Here is a 21250-nt window from a genome sequence, read left to right as displayed (position 1 = left end):
GATCACTGTCTGCATGAGTAATTTTTTTTTTTTTTTTTTTTTTTTTTTACTTATCGAGTTAACAGAAAATGAAATCTTTCGTCAATTCGTGGCTGTGAAATGAATCGAACCGGAAGTTCAGTTTTATCAACAGAACAGATTCGCAGTAACGGTTAAAAAAATATATTTATTTTATTTAATATTTTAATTTTAATAATTCGCGAGGTAAATTTATTTTAATAACATAAAAACATACCTCGACTCTAAAAATGGGTTGTCTGAAAATTTCAAATAAATTGGTAACGTAGAAATATGGTTTTATTCGTTTAGAACGAACCAACATTTACATTTATATATATATATATATATATATATATATATATATATATATATATATATATATATATATATATGTCGTCTAAAGTCTATATTTTTTATAGTTAACTTTAATAACACATGAAAATAAAAAAAAACACGAACAAATTTATAAGATGAAACGCAGAATAAAAAATTCAAGTGTAAAATAAGAATAGACAACACATTTTGCAAAAATAGTTTCTTCAATACATGGCTATTTTTTTGTTTCTCTTGTATAAGAAAACAAACAATGGAAGTTGATTCAAACGAACTGAAACTTAAACAATAGACAATTCAGCTGAATAAAATGTAAAGCTGATAAAAAGTTTTTCATTCATAAAAATCATGCGTCTTACCACAATGTACACATTGATCCTTATTTCGTTAGACATAAATCCAAAATGCCGGAATGATTTTGCATTTCATATACATATATATATATAAACACACACACACACACACACACACACACACACACACACACACACACACACACACACACACATATATATATATAAATATATAGTCATCCACATACAGTACTGTTTCGCTGTTTCACAGCTCAAAAGTGCGGCTAGACAGGCAACTACCTCAAGCCAGGATTGAAACCCGACCGTCTGTCCTAACCATTAGGCTATCGGCGGTTGCTGAGCGAGTCGTGAGTTTAACGATGTTTTGAAATCGTCCGAAATACCTAAGCTCGCTTTGTTTACACAAAGGGCATCGCTTATACGCTAATGGTAATTCGCATATATATATATATATATATATATATATATTTGTAGTCATCGACATACAGTCCTGTTTCGTTGTATCACAACTCATCAGTGCCGCTAGACTAGCATCTCTCCCTAGCCAAGGATTTAACCTTCATGTTGACAGTCGGTAGTTCTCCCACTCGACCATGAAGGCGACGCTCGTAAATAACTCGTTGGAATGTCTATTTAAATGGACACCCGCCACCACTTTATATATATATATATATATATATATATATATATATATATATATATATATATATATTATTTGGGTTCTTTGTACTACTGTTCTCATCTTGAGTGTCATTTCCACATCATTTTGGTTGATGTACCTCCAACCACTTTCAGGTGTATCGTGTCGAACTCGAGAATGTTTCTGTTGATCTAAGAAATCAGGACGGTATCTCAAACGGAACCCTTTATTTACTTCACGGGCTAGCATGCTTACAAACAACAATTTCCCTCTACAAAACAACCAAACCAAACACAACAAATAACCATTTCAAGATATAAAGAACTTGAAGCAGAAAAACTTTTTATCGAAATGACTCGATTCAACGTTAAATGGCCCGAAAAGAGTAGATATGCCGTAAAACAAAACAATCAAACCAAACACGATTAATAAATATTATAAAGATATAAAGAACTTGAAGCATAAAAACTTTATTTTAAAATTACTGGATTTACCGATAAATAACATGAAAAGGGTTGATGTGCCGTAAGACAAAACAACTAACTTCTACCTTTCTTTCTTTCTTTATTTATTTATTTTTAAACTCGGAACAAATATAAAATTGAATATATCATAGGCACATCAACAAAGTGCTACGGGGCGGGGGGTAGTAAAGTGTAGAGGCATGATGGAGTTAAAGTAGCCATAATCCTGCATGTGGGTGGCTTGAAATATTGGTCGCTCCTTATCCAACCTTTCTGCTTCTGATCTCTGTTAGGAACGAAGCAAAATGAGGTGATCTTCTTGCTCTCGCGTTGCAGTGTTTTTGCCATTGTGCAGATGGGAGCTTTTAGTGACAGCGATATTGGCGTGTATATTTGATATCGAATAACAGGGAAATCGTACAATATCCGTCGGTTTTATGCCACTTCGAAAACTCACTTTTCTGATTCACAGATACTTGTAATCTTATTGCTCAGAACCAGAACATTTTATTATATATCATAGCGTTATATATATATATATATATATATATATATATATATATATATATATATATATATCGATGCCTCTGTTCAGCCTAAAAAAACAAAGGATACCCCCTGTAGGGGCAGCTAGCATGTAATTGTGGGGCAAGGGTTGCGCAATCTCCACCAAATATACCTCTCCTGAAAATAGCCACTGTTTGAGTTCAGTGGCAAGAAGAAGTCCAAGATGACTGGAAACAATGCCGAGATAAGTGGAGAGCACATATAGCAGCTAGAAGTCCCAGATGGTCACCCATTTAGTACTGAATAGCTTAACGTTGCTTAACTTTGGTGATCCAGCAGGAACCAGTGTGTCAACGTGATTATGTCATATATATATATATATATATATATATATATATATATAATAAATTCCACAGCCAAACAACGTCACAGCCCACAAGAGCCATGACAGTCAACGAACCGGAAGTCCAAGACTCGAGTTTCACCCTCATTTGGGCTCATCAGTTAGATACATCCGAACTGAGGATTCGAAACCCGAGCCTCTTGCATGCGAGGCAGGGACTCTACCAACTGAGCAAACGCCCTGCACACAAGAATTTCAATTAACCAACACAGATCAAGCGAACGCGCCAAAATCTGACTGTGAAATGAACCTACTTCATCTCGACAAGGGACGCGGTCATCCAACCAGCTAATAACCCCAAGCCGATGTCTCACAAGTAGGAGTTTTAACTCGAAAGGACGATGCCATCCAGCAATGCTAACCAAGCGAGTAACTTATGATAGGATTTTCAGAATGTGAGAGATTATACATAATAAATTCCACAGCCAAACAACGTCGCAGCCCATATATATATATAGATACAGCCCTCTGATGAGTCGTAAACGACGAAACACGTGTCAGTGGATAATTACATTTTAAAAATAATATATGTATGTATATATATATATATATATATATATATATTTGTAATCCTGTCTGTTTGTTCACAATTTGATTAATATATACAAAAGACCTGGTACTTTACCCTTTCATTTATTTCTATATATAGTATGATTCTTGCAAAGTATACAAAATACGAGGCCACTTCATTTGCATATTACATTAAGGAAATCGATTTTACTCAATAGTGGTATGTTAGTTAATGTTTCTAGTAAGGGAATTGTTTTAAGTGCTCTATTTACAATTGTTATTTAATAAACTTTAAATAACAATTTAATTGATAATATATTTAATTTAATTTATTTGGAATTATTTACGCCATCGACTTTTTTAAAGACGTAGAGTTATCTCCCTCTAGAAACTTCAAAACATAATAAACTCTTCACTAAATAAAATACTTTGGTAATCTCAACAAATTTCTAGCTTGAAAAAATAATTCTATGTAGATAGAAAAATGTTTTAAAAAAACGCATATTACGCACGCGTTTGGCTATTTTTTTTTTCGGTCGTTCAGGCGCTCGCTGAAAAATGTTTTGATTTATTTTTATTTATTTATTTGGTGGGGGGCGGTTCTGTTTAACGCACGGACAACAAAAAGTGCTCAATATCCGGATAATAGTTTCTTCTCTTTGTATCCCTTCTGCCGAAATAGGGTATCACATATTTCTGTTTTGGGACGATTACCTTTACATGTTTTTTTATCCGTTCTTTTATTTTTGAAATTGTTGCCCATGATGAAAATGATTAATATTCAAACGAAACTTCATGTCAACCCGGGCAATGCCGGGTACCCATGTTAGTATTATATATATATTGTCCATAATTTTTTTTTTTAATTTTGTGTTTTCTTTATAAGAGTTCACTCAGCAGCTGTCCTTACATTAATAAAATATCTGAAAGTTTTCATTAATAGAAACTTCAATAACAACTGATTAAAACAAAAAAGACCATGTCAAAATATCTCATCAATCGTCTTCGTAATACATTTCTTTAATTGTAAAAAGATTTTACCGATACAAAAACAAACACACACACACACACACACACACACACACACACACACACACACACACACACACACACAGACATGTATGTATGTGTGTTTGCGTTTGTGTGTCGGTAAAATCTTTTACAATTAAAGAAATGTATTACGAAGACGATTGATGTCGATGACGACGAATATATTTTAAGCCCCCTCCCCACTCTTTGGGTAGAGCACTGCCAATCTCACCCACTACTTAATTGACTGAAAAATGCGAGGCTCACTGTTTGTTTATAAATAAGCGGTTTAAGCACTATAAAAGTGGTGGACAAATGTTTGTTTAAAATAGAAATTTGGCGAGGTTATTTATGGGCATCGCTCCCGTGGGTCGATCAGTAGAACTGCTAACTATCAACGCGATGGTTTTAGGTTAAATTCTCAGCTTGGGAAAGGTGCTAGTTTAGCAGCACTGATGAGTTGTGATACAACGAAACAAGACAGTATGTCGATGACTATATATATTATATATATATATATATATATATATTATATATCAAAGCAAAGCAGGCTTCGTCAGTCTTGGATAGACTATGGATATCCACGAAGGATTGCTTACGCGTGAAATTTTTGTGGCAAAGGGTGCGTAATCTCCAACCACACCTCTCCTGAGACGACATTGTTTAATACCAGAAGCAAGTGAATTACAGTACGACTGGAAACAAATGCCGAGATAAACGGCGAGCACATATAGCGCCTAGAATTCCCAAATAGTCACCTATCTGGTACTAATCAGGCTCAATGTTGCTTAACTTCAGTAATCTGACGCCAGAAAGCGGTAACCAGACGATAAGGGAATAAGTTAGTTTTGACACTACAGCATTCAAGATACGTTCGAGTGTCAATATCTATTTGTTACATTGTACCGTTATACGGTCTAATCGCGTTGACACACAGGTTCTCATTAGATCACCAAAATTAAGCAACGTTGAGCCCGGTTAGTACTAGATGGGTGACCATTTGGGAATTCTAGGCAATGTATGTGCTCTCCACATCTTGGCATTTGTTTCCAGTCGTCCTGTACATACACTTCACTTGCCACTGATATCTAACAATGTCGACTCAGAAGAGGTGTGGTTGGAGATTGTGCACCTCCTGCCACAAAAATTTCATGCGTGGTATCCACAGTCTATCAAAGACTGAAGGAGCTTGTATGTATATTGTACCATTATACAATAAACTTGTTGTAACTTACTCTGTGTGTTGAGTCTTATTGATTTATGCTGATTATATCTCCCCCCCCCAGGGATATAATCAGAAATGAAACTGGAATCTTAGGAAGATCTCCATCAATCAAGTAAACATAGGAGCAACCGGGTTTATGAAAAACAATTTAAAAGACATTACCTGGCAAATATACCCGGTTAACCAAGTGCAAGAGGAATACAAATAATTGTGCTTAAAGTAACGGTTAAAGTTTTGAAAATATCTCTCGGTTGGAGTGTCTGAAATAGAGAATAAATATCTTGCATCTAGTAAGATGCCCCATCTCCAGCAAAAATAAAAATATTTAAAAATTGGAAAAAAAGTTTGTTTTTGTTTTTCAACGTTTCAGTGATACTATAGACACAAGATACTGAATATTAGTTTATTTAATGTGCACTATGCTATTGAATTACCTACTACACACCATCTTCATCTTTGAGTGTCTTCAGTCTTTCTGTACAAGGACTTGTCCAGACAATGCAATACGAGGATACTTAACCCTACAAGTAAACTCGGACCAAATATCAAAAATAACATGTCCCCTCAACACGACTATACATTGGCTCATACAAGGAATGGAAAACTTTCTACTAGTTGGATACTCCACCAGGCAAAATGAATTCTTATCCAAGAATTCCTGTCAGAAAAGACCATAATAAAGATAAACAATAATCTGGTCAATTGGGTAGATGGAAATTAGTGTTCTTTTCTGCTTGACTAACTCAGCGTTTGAAATGTAGAAGAGAATCTTAATTGAACACTCGGATATTATGTATAAAAATTAAGTGTTATTTTGTATGTATGTCTTTGTATTAATTTTTATTTTTTCCATATGGACGTTTGTACATAATCTCCTTTCCCCCTTGTATAATTTTGCCTATCCATTCTGCTGGACTGCTATTTAATCTCACACATGTGGAGAGTTTGAATTACCTGCTAGACACCATTCTTGAATATCTTCGGTGCCTCCGTTGTACAGAGATTTGTGAGGACAATCTGACATAAGGATACTTTACTCTACTAATAAACCAAATATTCAAAATAACATAGTATTTGAGGCCCAAACAGTATCCCCTCGACACGACTATATGTTGGCTCATACAACGAATGGGAGACTTTCTCCTAGATAGATACTCCACCAGACAAAATTAATTCTTGTCCAAGAATCTGGCAAAATTCAGAAAAAAAAACATAATAAAGATAAACTATAACACCATTAAGTGGTCAATTGGATATTTTGGTATAGAAATTGGATGCTAGACCCACAAATGAGTCCCTTGATTTCTGAGAAGTAATAAAAAAAAAAAAAGAAAAAAGAAAAAAAAGGCTCCTTCAGTCTTGGACAGACTAAGGATACCCATGAAGGGTTGCCTGCACGTGAATTTTTTGTGGCAGGAGGTGCACAATCTCCTACCACACCTCTCCTGAGACAACATTGTTAAATACCAGTGGCAAGTAAATACTGATACTAACTAGGCTCAACGTTGCTTAACTTCGGTGATCTGACGAGAACCGGTGTGTCAATGCGATTATGCCGTGAGAAGTAATTAAAGTAAAAAAAATTGAGTATGTTTAAAAGTTGTCTACATTTTCAGAATCCGTTTTCTAATCCAAATTTAAAGTTTTTAAAAAGTTGGAATCTGATAAATTTTGTGTATACCTAATCCATGCATGGGTTGTCTGCACTATCAGCAGTCTGACACTGTTCTATTTAATCTTGTCTATAGCTGTAGACTCTCTTCCCTTCCGCAACAATCTTTGGAATCCATAAGTCTTATAATCTCTCACTGTCAATTGTCAGTTTCTTCTGATTACTGCCCACACACCTTCAACGTTTTTGGATGTTCAATTTACGTAAAGGTTTTCAAGAATAACGAGCCCAGTTAATGGATTAGAGACCAAGTTTGAAGCATGCGCACATTTTTATCTGGTTTTGCTTCTTGAATGATCTCTGAAAGCTTTAATTTGAGATGTTTTGACAGATAAGAAGATTCAGGTTTGGCGTAAAACTTTATGCATATTTTCTGAAATCACAAAACAGACAAGTTGACTCGTCAGCACTTCATTGGCCTACTGAGATAATAAAAATTGTGTTTATCTTTTGTAAAATTTTAGGACTGATAATTCGTATTTTTCAGACTACTATTCTTGATACAAGTGGATATCAGGATGGGAATGCAAGGGAGATTACAACATTTTATTTTTAGTTTTCATTAAAACGTAAAAACCAATCTATTGTATAAAAGGCAGTTGTCTGTGTGTTAGTCTGTATGTATGTCCAGCTAAAAGTTAGAAAAGAAAAAATACAAAACCAACACAAAGTTGGCATATTCTTGATTGATGTTACCCTGGTAGAAAAATATAATATCTAAAATTAAAAAAAAAAATCATTTTTGGGGGGTCGAGCATGGGAGTTCGTTTTTCAGCTGTTCTCAATGTTGAAACACTTTATTATTATTTTCAATAGAGAGGAAGGGGTTTAGCAGAAGTGAACGGGGGGTAGGTGAGAGAGATGTCGAAAAGATAGATGGGTTTTGAAATTTTTAAGTAAGGAGACAAAAAATAGAACTATAAACTAAATGAAGAACTCTTCCGCAAATCCCCCTCCACCAAGAGGCTTGGAACCACCTTGATCAATGTATTAAGAGTAAGGTAGGACTGGCTCTTAGAGCAAAGTCTGCTCTTTTGTGTTAGCATATATCAAAGCTATATATATGTACGGCATAATCACGTTGACACACACTGGTTCCTGCCGGATCACTGAAGTTAAGCAATGTTGAACCTGGTCAGTACTAAATGGGTAACCATTTGGGACTTTCAGGTGCTGTATGTGCTATCCGCTTATCTTGGCATTGTTTCAAGTTGTCTTGGACTTCTCCTTGCCACTGGACTCAAACAGTGCCTATTCATTTATATCGTTTTACATTTTGCTACTAAACACTTTTAACACTTGCACGCTTGAGAATAGTTGACTTTCTGTTTCCTTAAATGAATAGAAAGAGGACCGTGAGGAAAAAATGGAGAGTCTCAAGGACATGGTATGTGTTAGTCATGCAGACAAAATATATGGATCACACTATCAAAGATTTCCATGCAAAATTAATTTCTTGGCTCAGCAGAAATGGAATTTAAATAAAAATCCAAGTATTTAACTTCTATTTCTGTTGAGCCAAGAAATAAAATAAAGATCCAAGTGTACGGCATAATCACGTTGACACACCGGTTCCCGCAGGATCACCGAAGTTAAGCAACGTTGAACCTGGTCAGTACTAAATGGGTGACCAGTTGAGATATCTAGGTGCTGTATGTGCTCTCATGCTCTCCGCTTATTTCGGCATTGTTTCCAGTCGTCCTGGACTTCCCCTTGTGATTGGACTCAAGCAGTGCTGATTCAGGAGAGGTGTGGTTGGTGATTGCGCAACCCTTGCCTCACAATTACATGTGCAGCTGTCCCTACAGGGGGTATTCTTTGTCTTCGGAGACTGAACGGAGGCATCGATATAAAAGTTCCATAGCCAATTAAAAAAATAAAGCCAAAATCTCCGAATGGATATTTCTCACCTACGCGCATGCGTACATAAAACTTGTCTATCTATTTAAATATATGTATGATATCATCAAATGATTAAAGTGAGTACTTGAGAAGGTATGAAAATTTACTTATTCATTTTTAGACATATTAAATTTTCAGAGGTGTGAAATGTCTTCTGCGTTGAGAATGACAAACGTGAAACTGCGTGTGTAGAACTAATAAACGCCCAATCTTTATAAAAGGATTCACTTTGCATAAGTGCTTCTCTGACATGAGAAGCACTATTAATATTTTTAGAAAATCTATGCGCGTCTTACTTCCCACAATCTCACCACTTTCAATACTTATTTTTATTTGATCATCATTTTTGATGAAAACAATTTTAAGTGATCCAGATTAATAATAGGATTGATAAACACCGACTTTGAGGAAATGGAGAGTTATAGCAGAAGTAAAAATTTTCTGTACGAAATGGAAAGCATTTTAGTAATTAAAATTTGATTATAGTGAGTGATCACGGTTTGTATGTCAATGTTACTCTGTGTATTGTTATTTTGCAAACGTTTTTGAAAAGAATTCATAATTTGGATTATTTAAACTATCATTCTCATCTTACATTTCATTTTCAAAATGTCTTGGCCGATATAATCTCCGACCTTATTCAGGTGAATCTTTTTTCATTTCGAATTGAACCTTTTATTTAATCCACGGAGTTAAGTTTGTTACATGCCGGGTGTATATTCAGTCATATTTTGATGCCTATATTCAGTCTTAAGAGACAATGGATACACCCTGTTAGGATAGCTGCACATGTAATTGTGAGGCAAGAGTTGCTCAATCTCCAACCACAATTCTCCTGAATCGGCACTGCTTGAGTCCAGTGGCAAAGAGAAGTCAAAGGCAACCGGAAACAATGCTAAGAGATACGCAGAGAGCACGTACGGCACCTGGAATTCCCAAACAGTCACCCACTTTAGTACTGACCAGGTTCAACGTTGCTTAACTTCACTGATTTAACGGGAACCGATGTAGCAATGTGATTATCTTAGGTATAGTCATATTATGTATGTATATTATACGCAGAGTGTCGTCTTATTGATATATATATATACGTGTCTCTTAAATGTATGTATAAAGTCGTGCAGTATTGTTACTTTCTGCATCACGTATAATTGTGCATGTGTGTGTGTGTATTTGTGTGTGTGTGTGTGTGTTTTTTCTTCAGTAAGTTTTAAGAGATCAAGGGGCTCCCTCCTTGAGTTAGCACTTGATTCTGTTACGATTTAAATTCATATCCGAGGCTCTTTTAAGAACAGACGTTGTTCCCTTTATGGCTGCTATCTGTATTTCGTTACAGCTTGGTCTTCCACGGATTGCTTCTAAATATTTCTGGAGATTCTTTTTTTTTAAGCCAGTTTCTCCTATCACAACCGGTATAATGTTTATCTCTTTCGGAGACCATGTCGTTTTTAGATCATTTTTTAGGTCCTGATATTTTGTTATCTTTTCCCGTTCAGCTCTATTAAGACCAAAGTCATTTGGAACTGTGACATCGATAATGAGTGCAGTTCTTTCGGGCTTGTTCCATATTACAATGTCTGGTTTGAAGGCTTTGTTTTTGTTTTTTATGTATCCGCCCGCCTGGATGTATCTTTGTCATAGAACACTGTGACTTTTCTGTTATATGTTATCGGTGGTGGTTCAGTATGTGTGTGTGCGTGTGGGGTCTTAACACATATCCATAAAAAGTTCAATAACAGTATAACGACATATGGGCGTAAGAAGTTCTTTCAAACAGGCTGCTAACTCCAATCCACAAAACGTATGCATAATTAAATAAACAATTCAACCGTAACATGCAGAGTGTATGTTTTAACAACAAGTAACACATACTTTTTTTACAATCAAATATCTTTATTTTCTGGATATTTATTTATTTATTGGAATCCTTTGAGATTAGGCTTTACAATTTGAGCAATATCTCTTCTGTGAGAAAGCAGTAGAGAACAGAAGAATTCATCTCCCACTAGATTGCGAAGTTGATTGTGAACTCTGTCAATACAAGAAAGATTGCTCTGTGCATCAGCTTCTCAGATGTGACAACATTACTCCACCTTAGATTATATCTGATTCTCGTATAAGCAGAGGATTGCCTTAGAAATCCGTTACTATGACCCCCACGTGGCCCCCACCGACAAGCCGCCGACCCCAGACGTTGTGTACTGTAGATTTCTCCTTCATATTCATCTTTCATCGTTCTAGTTCTGGCCGTGTCGCGTTTTGTTCACACTGGCGACCGTCGATGGAGAGCGAACTGGTGCACAAGTATAAAAATAAAATAAAACAAAGTCCAGCATTAAAAAGAAAACACAGACTCTGATACATTATTTTTAGGGTTAGACTATAACCCTCTACATGATAGTTCACATTTACGTTCTGTCGAGGCCGCGTCAGTCATTTGCCGTCAGTTCATCTCCCGATCTCCTCCGGGAACCTTCGAGCAATGCATTGCTCTCTGCCATATCCAACATCCAACTGTTCAAGCGTCCAACTCAACCCTCAACTCACTATTTGCACTTTTAATAACAAAATTTAAAAAAAATAAGTTTTTTTTTTAAATTTAATTTGAAATTTTACAATAAATACATGTTTGTGAAAGTATAAAAATAAAATCTGTTTATTTGAAATATAAATTTTTGAAAGCATAAAAATAAAAAAGATTTAAAACAGTGTCTTCAATAATAAATTGAAGAGATATGGTCGTGAGAGAAAAAAGCGGAAGAACGGATTTGCCTTGTCACCGCTTCCGGTAGCGCTCCACAGAAAATTAAGGAAGACATTAATTGACTATAGCAAAGAGATAGTGTACCTAGTGTGTAAGGTTGAATTTAATTGGAATAATACGTTTTGGTTTTACTGTAAATGTGAGGAAAAAAAGCATAACTTTCGCATTTATTCATTTGAATTCACTTACTATGCCTGCCAAAAACAAATAAATAGTTACCATGTTATGGAAATTTCTAAAACTTTAAAACTTTTGGTGCTTGTTAAGACAGAGTCGACGGGTCTAATTTTAAAAAAGATGTCGTTTTCAGCAAAAACAATATGGCGCACTTCATTGTCATGTCGAAAATAGTAATATATCCCAAAATTACGAAAATTCATCGAGTAGAAAGTTATTTATAGTTAAAAGTAATTTTTACGAAGAATTAGGTAAGATTGCATTTTTCTCAGATGTTATAAAATAGACAGTGAAGAGTTCACCACAGGGGACATAACTCGGAACGCAAAATTTAGATTACACCGTAATGGCTTCCGACATTTGTAGGCTATAGTGATAGATTTTTCTTGCAAAAAACATAATAGCAGTTGTGCTACTCAATGAATTTTCGTAATATTTGGATATATTACGATTCTTGACATGCGATTAAGTACATAATATTATTTTGCTTAAAACGGCATATAAAAAATAATGTGTCGAATCTATCTAAATAAGCACCCAATTTTTTAATCAATATCTTTTACTTTTTATAATTATTGCAATTTTTAACAGCACTACTATCTATGGCAGCACATTAAAGGCTGTAAACGACGTTCTCTTTGATTATCTCTCCTCTGATATTGAGCACGTGGTGCAATAGGGAAAGAGGCGGCTGGTTTATTTTAATGCATCTAAGACCAAACTTGTATCTTTCCATCATCAATGCTCTGATCCTCGTCTGACATCAATTGAAATAAATGGCTCTCATCTTGAGGAAGTTCTATGTTTTGACAAACTTCTGGGCTTGACCTTTACTCCTGATCTGAGATGGAACTCGTACATCAAATCCATTGCCAGAGCTGCTGGGAAAATGTTGGGACCGTTCTACCGTTCCAGTAAATATCTCACTGCTAATGCAATTCTATACATGTATAAGAGCCAAGTGCGTCCAAAGATGAAGCACTGTTGCCACATCTGGGCAGAAGCTGGTAGAAGCAGCTTATCCTGCCTTGACAGAGTTCAAAATAAACTTTGTAGCCTATTAGGGGATGCTCTTTTCTCTTCCCTGGAACCTCTTTCCTACAGAAGAGACGTCGCCAGCCCGTTTCTGCCTTATCATTATTTCCATGGCGAGTGTTCGTCTGAGCTTCAATCTATGCCCCCTCCCCCCGGGCATGACTTTCACGAAAAACACTCGTATAGCGAAAACCACTATCAATAATTTCCCCCACTCTTTATCTCTGCCTAAACCTAAACGTAGATTCCATGAACAAAGCTTCTTTCTTAGAACTGCACGCCTGTGGAATTGTCTTCCGTTTTTCTGTTTTCCAACTGACTATAATATGGTTTGTCTTAAAGCCCAACGTGAACAAATTCTTGATGAGTCGTTTCCTTTAAGTAATCCAATTTACCAAATTTCCATTACTAACGATCACAGACATGGTTCCCTTGAACCCCTCCCCCCCCCTCCCCCCCCCAAAAAAAAAACAAAAAAAAAAACATGTTGCAAGTTTACAAAACTATTTTTTAAAAATAAATATTTTTTTTATTTTTATTTTAATCCGTTAGCACCCGTGGTCATTTTCTAGAAGGAAGTGTACTAATATGCAGAGGGTGAGTGGAGGGGTTTGATCGTGTTTGATTGAGTTTCTTCTTTTTCTTCTTTATCTCAACTGTCACGTGACTTGTTAATTCATCTAAACTAGCCCCCCCCACTCCTTTTTGTTCTTAGGTTTTATACCCTCTCTCCTCTTTCCTTACATTTCTCCCCCCTCCCAATCCCTTTCCACTTATCTCGCCGTTGTTAAAACAAAAGAAGACACCTGTTGCCACTTCTTCTACTCCCACAAGGTGATTGAAATCTCATGTTCCATTTCTACCTTTTTCATTAAAACCAAAGAGTTTTTGATTAATTATTCTTTTGTAACTTTTATGTTAACACTAGAACATCCGCCCACCATGTTACATTGCTCGAACAAATCAATTTTTCATTAAAAAAAAAAGCAACATTTTCGTGGCAGAATAATATTTATTCACATAAACAGTTACACACTATTTTTTTAAGTAAAACTTAACTTTTTTATTTATGGCTGTAAAGACGATGAAAATGTAACATCCTGGACAGGGATTGAACTCACACCCTTCAGATTATGAAAGTTTTATGTTAAATACATCTCCTTTTCTTTTTATTTATTTTTTTTATCTAGCCTGCGTGCTTGGCGTTGCCCAGGTGTTTGGAGGTGTGTGTTGAGGAAAAAAAGTGGTAGTAGACAGACAGATTCGAACCCATACTGTTAAGGAGAAAAAGAACGTGAAAAAAAAAAGTAACGTCTTTGTCGTTGCGTCCATCGCCAAACCGGAAGTGGCGAAGGTTTTAATTAAGGCTAGTCAATTGAAAATAGGGGATGACTTTCGAAAATATGGGCGAAAAAGAGACCCCTCCTTGTAGAAAACTGCCCAGTTGAGAGTGAAGGAATTAATATTTTTAGCCAATTTTTCGATATTTGTCGTCCAAAGAGTGGAGCTTCAAAACGACACCGATCTCGTGAAAATTCGTCGCCTCTGTCGAAAGTTTTAGGCATACATACATACATACATACATACATACATGCATACATACATACATACGTTTAAACAGACAGGTGAGATTTATATTATCGATTGAAAATCGCGTGAGACAAGGCATAAAACCACTTGATGTAAGTAGCTGCAAAATACAATTGCAAGATCAAAAACGAGTTTATGGCACATGTTACATGAATAGCAATTCTTCCTCCTTTGTCAGAAACATCGATCACGGAATGTGAGATCTAAATGCAACTAATAAGGGAAGTTGCAATTATAAAAAATAACTACTTGTATTATTCAGAGTATTGCCGTAATTTTTGCTTGTTATTTTCACAACGTTTTAGTTGATGTAATCTTTGTTCAGGTAAATCTATTTTAAACTTATATCGTTATGGAATTTCGAATTGAATTTTGACAAAATGATAAGAATAAGAGAGCAAGAGATACGAAGCTGACAAAAGTAAACCCATTTCTACTCTCTTCAAAATTCCTTATCTCCCACTACTTTGCACCTAATTCACCCCTCGATGTTACCTATTACCATCAATATATAATCTATCCCGGATTACGCCGGTATGTTGGAAATTGTGATTTTGCTGGCAGGTTGGTTAGTGCAAAAAGAGTTCAAGGGGTTACGTGTTGACGTATATGAAACGCTGTAGTTGAGGTCGTCGGGGACATCTGAAATGTCATTCGGTTCGTATGAAAGAAAACGTGGAAAGAAAGAAAGGAAGAAAGAAGGATAGAAAGAAGGAGAGAAAGAGAGAGAGAGAGAGCATGAAAGAAAGAGAGAAAAATATCCTTTCGCTACAATGCGATATTTTCTCCCTCCCCCTGTTCACTCGTAGACGAATAAAATAATCCATGCCAGAAAATCGGCGTTATGTTTTCGTCAGATTGTCGTTTTACAGCCTCGACCAGTGACGGGAAGAATCGATCTGAGAAGGCCAAGAAATAAGGTATGGTGACTTTATCGCATATACATATACACACATACTAGAGATAACTCAACCACATACATAGACATGCATAGATACACACGTAATAAATGACACGTAATCAGACAATAAGCGCAAAATACAAAATCGTCCCTCCTCCGAAATACTACACTATGATGTTTAGTAGATCAGGCAGATATACGCAAACACATGCATCTAAGCATTATGGTTATTAAAGGCAAACATTTTTTTCTTTTGAAATTATATATATATATATTTTTTAAATCTTATTTTTCTATTCTCTCGTCTAGCTCACCCTGGGAGCACTGCCGGTTATTCAGCAACCATCTCTCTCCATTCCTCCCTCTCCCCCAACTTCTTCAGACTGTCGCTCTCCTTAGGCTTGTCGATTTCGAGATGTTATCCTCATATCTGATCGGTTGTCTGCTTTTCCTCATCTCCACCCCACCTCTTTGCCTCTGCCTTCCAGGATTATTTACCTTTGTAAGAAAAAAGAAAACTAGTTGTTGATCGAACAGTAATTTCGTTTCAAAGAGGTGTTTCAAAATAAAATCTGACACTGAAGTGTTGCTTTCTCGGCCATTGGTCTCGTCCGCCATCTTAAATGTTGCGTGCAAGTCGATTGACTTCTCTTCAGGGACAAATATATACAATAGGAAATGCTTGAGTGTTTTTGAATGTTTATTTTCTTCAATTTTATCAACTCTAGGAGTGGACTGTAATAGCCAATACTTGGACATCTTTATCCTCACATCCAATCTGTGGACGAGTGAGTTGGTTTATCAGAAATCATTATCTTATGTTTGGCCTTTAATTACCTCAAGTGTTACGTCACAATAACGTATATTCTTATATTTAAGAATTTTTTAAATTGAGGATTGAAAATTTAAAAGTATTTCATCAGTATTTACATCCGGTATGCTATTCAAAGATGAGAATTGTAGTCCAAATAATACAGATGAGACAAATCATTAATCTCTATCTCAAAAATTCTAAAACTTCTGAAAGAATACGTTTCTGAATTTTTTAGATGAGGGTTTGTTATTCTCATTATTTAGATTCATTGGACTACTGTTCTCGTCTTGAGTGTGATTTTCACAACGTTTTGGTCAATGTAACCTCTGACCTTCTATTTCACTGTAACCTCTGACCTTCTATTTCACTGTAACCTCTGACCTTCTATTTCAATGTAACCTCTGACCTTCTATTTCACTGTAACCTCTGACCTTCTATTTCACTGTAACCTCTGACCTTCTATTTCACTGTAACCTCTGACCTTCTATTTCAATGTAACCTCTGACCTTCTATTTCAATGTAACCTCTGACCTTCTATTTCACTGTAACCTCTGACCTTCTATTTCAATGTAACCTCTGACCTTCTATTTCACTGTAACCTCTGACCTTCTATTTCAATGTAACCTCTGACCTTCTATTTCACTGTAACCTCTGACCTTCTATTTCACTGTAACCTCTGACCTTCTATTTCAATGTAACCTCTGACCTTCTATTTCACTGTAACCTCTGACCTTCTATTTCACTGTAACCTCTGACCTTCTATTTCAATGTAACCTCTGACCTTCTATTTCACTGTAACCTCTGACCTTCTATTTCACTGTAACCTCTGACCTTCTATTTCAATGTAACCTCTGACCTTCTATTTCGCTGTAACCTCTGACCTTCTATTTCGCTGTAACCTCTGACCTTCTATTTCACTGTAACCTCTGACCTTCTATTTCAATGTAACCTCTGACCTTCTATTTCACTGTAACCTCTGACCTTCTATTTCACTGTAACCTCTGACCTTCTATTTCACTGTAACCTCTGACCTTCTATTTCAATGTAACCTCTGACCTTCTATTTCACTGTAACCTCTGACCTTCTATTTCACTGTAACCTCTGACCTTCTATTTCACTGTAACCTCTGACCTTCTATTTCAATGTAACCTCTGACCTTCTATTTCACTGTAACCTCTGACCTTCTATTTCACTGTAACCTCTGACCTTCTATTTCACTGTAACCTCTGACCTTCTATTTCAATGTAACCTCTGACCTTCTATTTCAATGTAACCTCTGACCTTCTATTTCAATGTAACCTCTGACCTTCTATTTCACTGTAACCTCTGACCTTCTATTTCACTGTAACCTCTGACCTTCTATTTCAATGTAACCTCTGACCTTCTATTTCACTGTAACCTCTGACCTTCTATTTCACTGTAACCTCTGACCTTCTATTTCACTGTAACCTCTGACCTTCTATTTCACTGTAACCTCTGACCTTCTATTTCACTGTAACCTCTGACCTTCTATTTCACTGTAACCTCTGACCTTCTATTTCACTGTAACCTCTGACCTTCTATTTCACTGTAACCTCTGACCTTCTATTTCAATGTAACCTCTGACCTTCTATTTCAATGTAACCTCTGACCTTCTATTTCAATGTAACCTCTGACCTTCTATTTCACTGTAACCTCTGACCTTCTATTTCACTGTAACCTCTGACCTTCTATTTCAATGTAACCTCTGACCTTCTATTTCACTGTAACCTCTGACCTTCTATTTCACTGTAACCTCTGACCTTCTATTTCACTGTAACCTCTGACCTTCTATTTCAATGTAACCTCTGACCTTCTATTTCACTGTAACCTCTGACCTTCTATTTCACTGTAACCTCTGACCTTCTATTTCACTGTAACCTCTGACCTTCTATTTCACTGTAACCTCTGACCTTCTATTTCAATGTAACCTCTGACCTTCTATTTCACTGTAACCTCTGACCTTCTATTTCACTGTAACCTCTGACCTTCTATTTCACTGTAACCTCTGACCTTCTATTTCACTGTAACCTCTGACCTTCTATTTCACTGTAACCTCTGACCTTCTATTTCACTGTAACCTCTGACCTTCTATTTCACTGTAACCTCTGACCTTCTATTTCACTGTAACCTCTGACCTTCTATTTCACTGTAACCTCTGACCTTCTATTTCACTGTAACCTCTGACCTTCTATTTCAATGTAACCTCTGACCTTCTATTTCAATGTAGCCTCGGATTTTCAACATTTCGGTAAACCTCGGAGCTAACTTGTCGAACTCGGGAATATTTCTGCTAAAATCGGGAATTTGGACGGAATTTCGAACAGAAACCTTTATTTACTTCGCGGGGGTAGCATGCTCTTGTTCCATCAGCCATGACTGTATACCGGTCCTTGTTAATTCGTCAATTATATTTTTCAGTTACCCACACTGAGAATTGAATATTCAACCTTCAGGAGATTATCACTTCTACAATTGATTTTTTCAAGTACTCTAACCACTGCGGAGGTTACATCGACCGAAACGTTGTGAAAATAACACTCAAGATGAGAACAGTAGTCCTCTGAAAGAATACTGAATTTGCACATTTCTGTATTTTTGTTGTTGCTGTCTTTTATTCATGTGCTGTAATTTATTTATTCAAGTAAATGCAGGGAAAACTAGAAATGCTCTTTACTAAAACAACCCTTATTGATGCATTAGTCACTGAAGTGGCAATTCAGACGATACAAGTGTTTGCTATTAAGCTCACATCCTGCGATATTGATCAAACATCATCTTCCATGGGATGAGTTTAAGAAAATAATATGTTTGAAAGCTTCCTGAACTGAACAAGATGGCTGGTTTAAAGCATCTCCATTTATTTTGACCAGAACATATAACCAAATCTCTCAGTAATATATATATATATTCTAGGATTTCAGCTCGGCGTTGCCCGGATGTTTGGAGGTGTGTGTTAAGCAAAAAAAAAAGTCAATTTTTTTTTAACTTTCACCCTTATTATGACCTCTTAAAATTTATTGTTTTGGGCTCAAATCATATTATTAATTAGATCCATCTCCAAGGAATCTATATCTAAAATTTCAAGTGTTTCGACCTAAAATTGTCGGAGGAGTTTGGTAGAGTTCTCAAAGGTCAAATCGTTGAACTTTGACCCCTTAACAGCCAAATTTCCGGCCGAAAACCGATTACAAAGATTTTTCCAAATCTCAGTACCCTGTATATCAAATTTCGAGTCTGTAGACTAAAAATTGACAGAGTTATTGCGTAGGGAAATGTACACAGACAGACATACACACAGACACTTTCACTTTTATAGATATAACGATAGATAGACTAATAGATTAAACAAAAATATATGCGCATACATAAATATATATGGAAACAATTTTTTTTTTACTGTAAAGATTTTACGCAAATATTATGCAAGTATAAATCATGTAGAATATCTGCATGAATATAATTACACGTAATAGTGTAAGGATCATCCCATAAGAAAACCGAAAAAACTAATAGGGAATTAATTAAAATGAATGTTTAAAAGAATATGCAAATTAGCTAGATCTTTTGCTAGTGAATGCATTTCCACAACTCCTTTATAAGAAAATTGTATTTTCTTTTTATATAAATAGAAAAGAGGGTTTGTAAGATGTAAAAACGAATTTATAGGAGTATATATATATATATATATATATATATATATATATATATATATATATATTAGCAGGGCGACCCAACGTTGCACAGGATTGAATCATGATCAAATTATATTTTAATGGTCATCGAATTCCGCTCATTTTTCAATTAAATCGATTGATTGCTTGCTCTAGTTGAGGCCCCATCGCGGTGCACCATGAAGAAGCATCACATACATTGAAGTCTACATTGCACTGTAGAGAACCTACTGTTGATTTTATACAATTATTATTTTTATATATAACGGCTTGAATTAAAGTTTAAAATAAAAAAAGTCAAGTATCATGGTTCAAATGTGCTGTAAACAGAAACCTTTATTTCGAACGTGCCCTTATCATATCAAAGAACCTACTATTGATTTTATATGTTTGGCATTACTAGTCGTTCGGTGATAATGGCTTGAATTTCAGTTTAAAATGAAAAAGTCAAGTTTCATGATGAAATTGTTCTTTAAACAGAAACATTCATTCATTTTGAACGTGGCCCTGTCGTATCAAAGAGTCTATTGTTGATTTTATATATCGAACCTTTCGGCTTGTGTGGTGGTAAAGCTTCTCAAATGCACCTGTGATGTTAGGCTGTGTAAGATGTTAACTTTAGTTTCTTCTTTCATCAAAATTTTCGATTATGGATTATTTAAGAACACTGCCAGGCACATAAAGCACCTCTGTGTGACATTTCATAAAAATTGGCCCAGCCGTTTTGAATTCATAGGGAACTCTCTCTCCCTCTCTCTCTTTCTCTCTCACACACACACACACACACACACACACACACACACACACACACACACACACACACAAAGTTCCTTTTATATAATAGTAGAGATATTATACATACGAATATATATATACTGTATGTATAATACCAGCAAAACATTGAGTATCCCTTACAGTGAGGATTACTAGTTACTCGTGTTGGGACGCTTAATTGGAATCGGGAATCGAAATAATCAGAACTTTTTGGAGTATTGGAATCGGTATCGGAATCGGAAAAATGTGTGCCTATTTTTCAATGCCAAAAACGATTCTTTTAATTGGCTTTTTATTTGATTTTCTTTAAAGAAAATTCTTCTACTGCTGATAGTAATACTAAAATAATGGATATCTATTGATTTTAAACGATTGGTAAAACTAAAATCGATAGATCAGCCAACACAAGTATATATTTACGATTGAGAAAATATCTGCACATTTAACATGTGTTTTTATGGTAATCGTGAAAACAACTTTATAGTTAAATAGTTAGAGATTTAT

At 35.6% G+C, this 21250-nt stretch overlaps 1 protein-coding gene and 1 pseudogene across 5 annotated transcripts in view; one reads left to right on the top strand and one right to left on the bottom strand.

Annotated features, from left to right (window-relative positions):
• LOC145242523 (protocadherin beta-4-like) overlaps nt 1-21250 on the bottom strand; it is a 639353-nt gene that overhangs the window by 275392 nt on the left and 342711 nt on the right. The gene's annotated exons all lie outside the window — the stretch shown is intronic.
• LOC145243148 (5S ribosomal RNA) lies at nt 5109-5225 on the top strand (annotated as a pseudogene).

This window comes from Euprymna scolopes, chromosome 21, assembly GCF_053919585.1.
Source record: "Euprymna scolopes isolate OS-2025 chromosome 21, ASM5391958v1, whole genome shotgun sequence".
Classification (NCBI taxonomy): Eukaryota; Metazoa; Mollusca; class Cephalopoda; order Sepiida; family Sepiolidae; genus Euprymna; species Euprymna scolopes.
The sequence above is the reverse complement of the archived record's forward strand: the minus strand, read 5'-3'. Positions and strand labels throughout refer to the sequence as shown.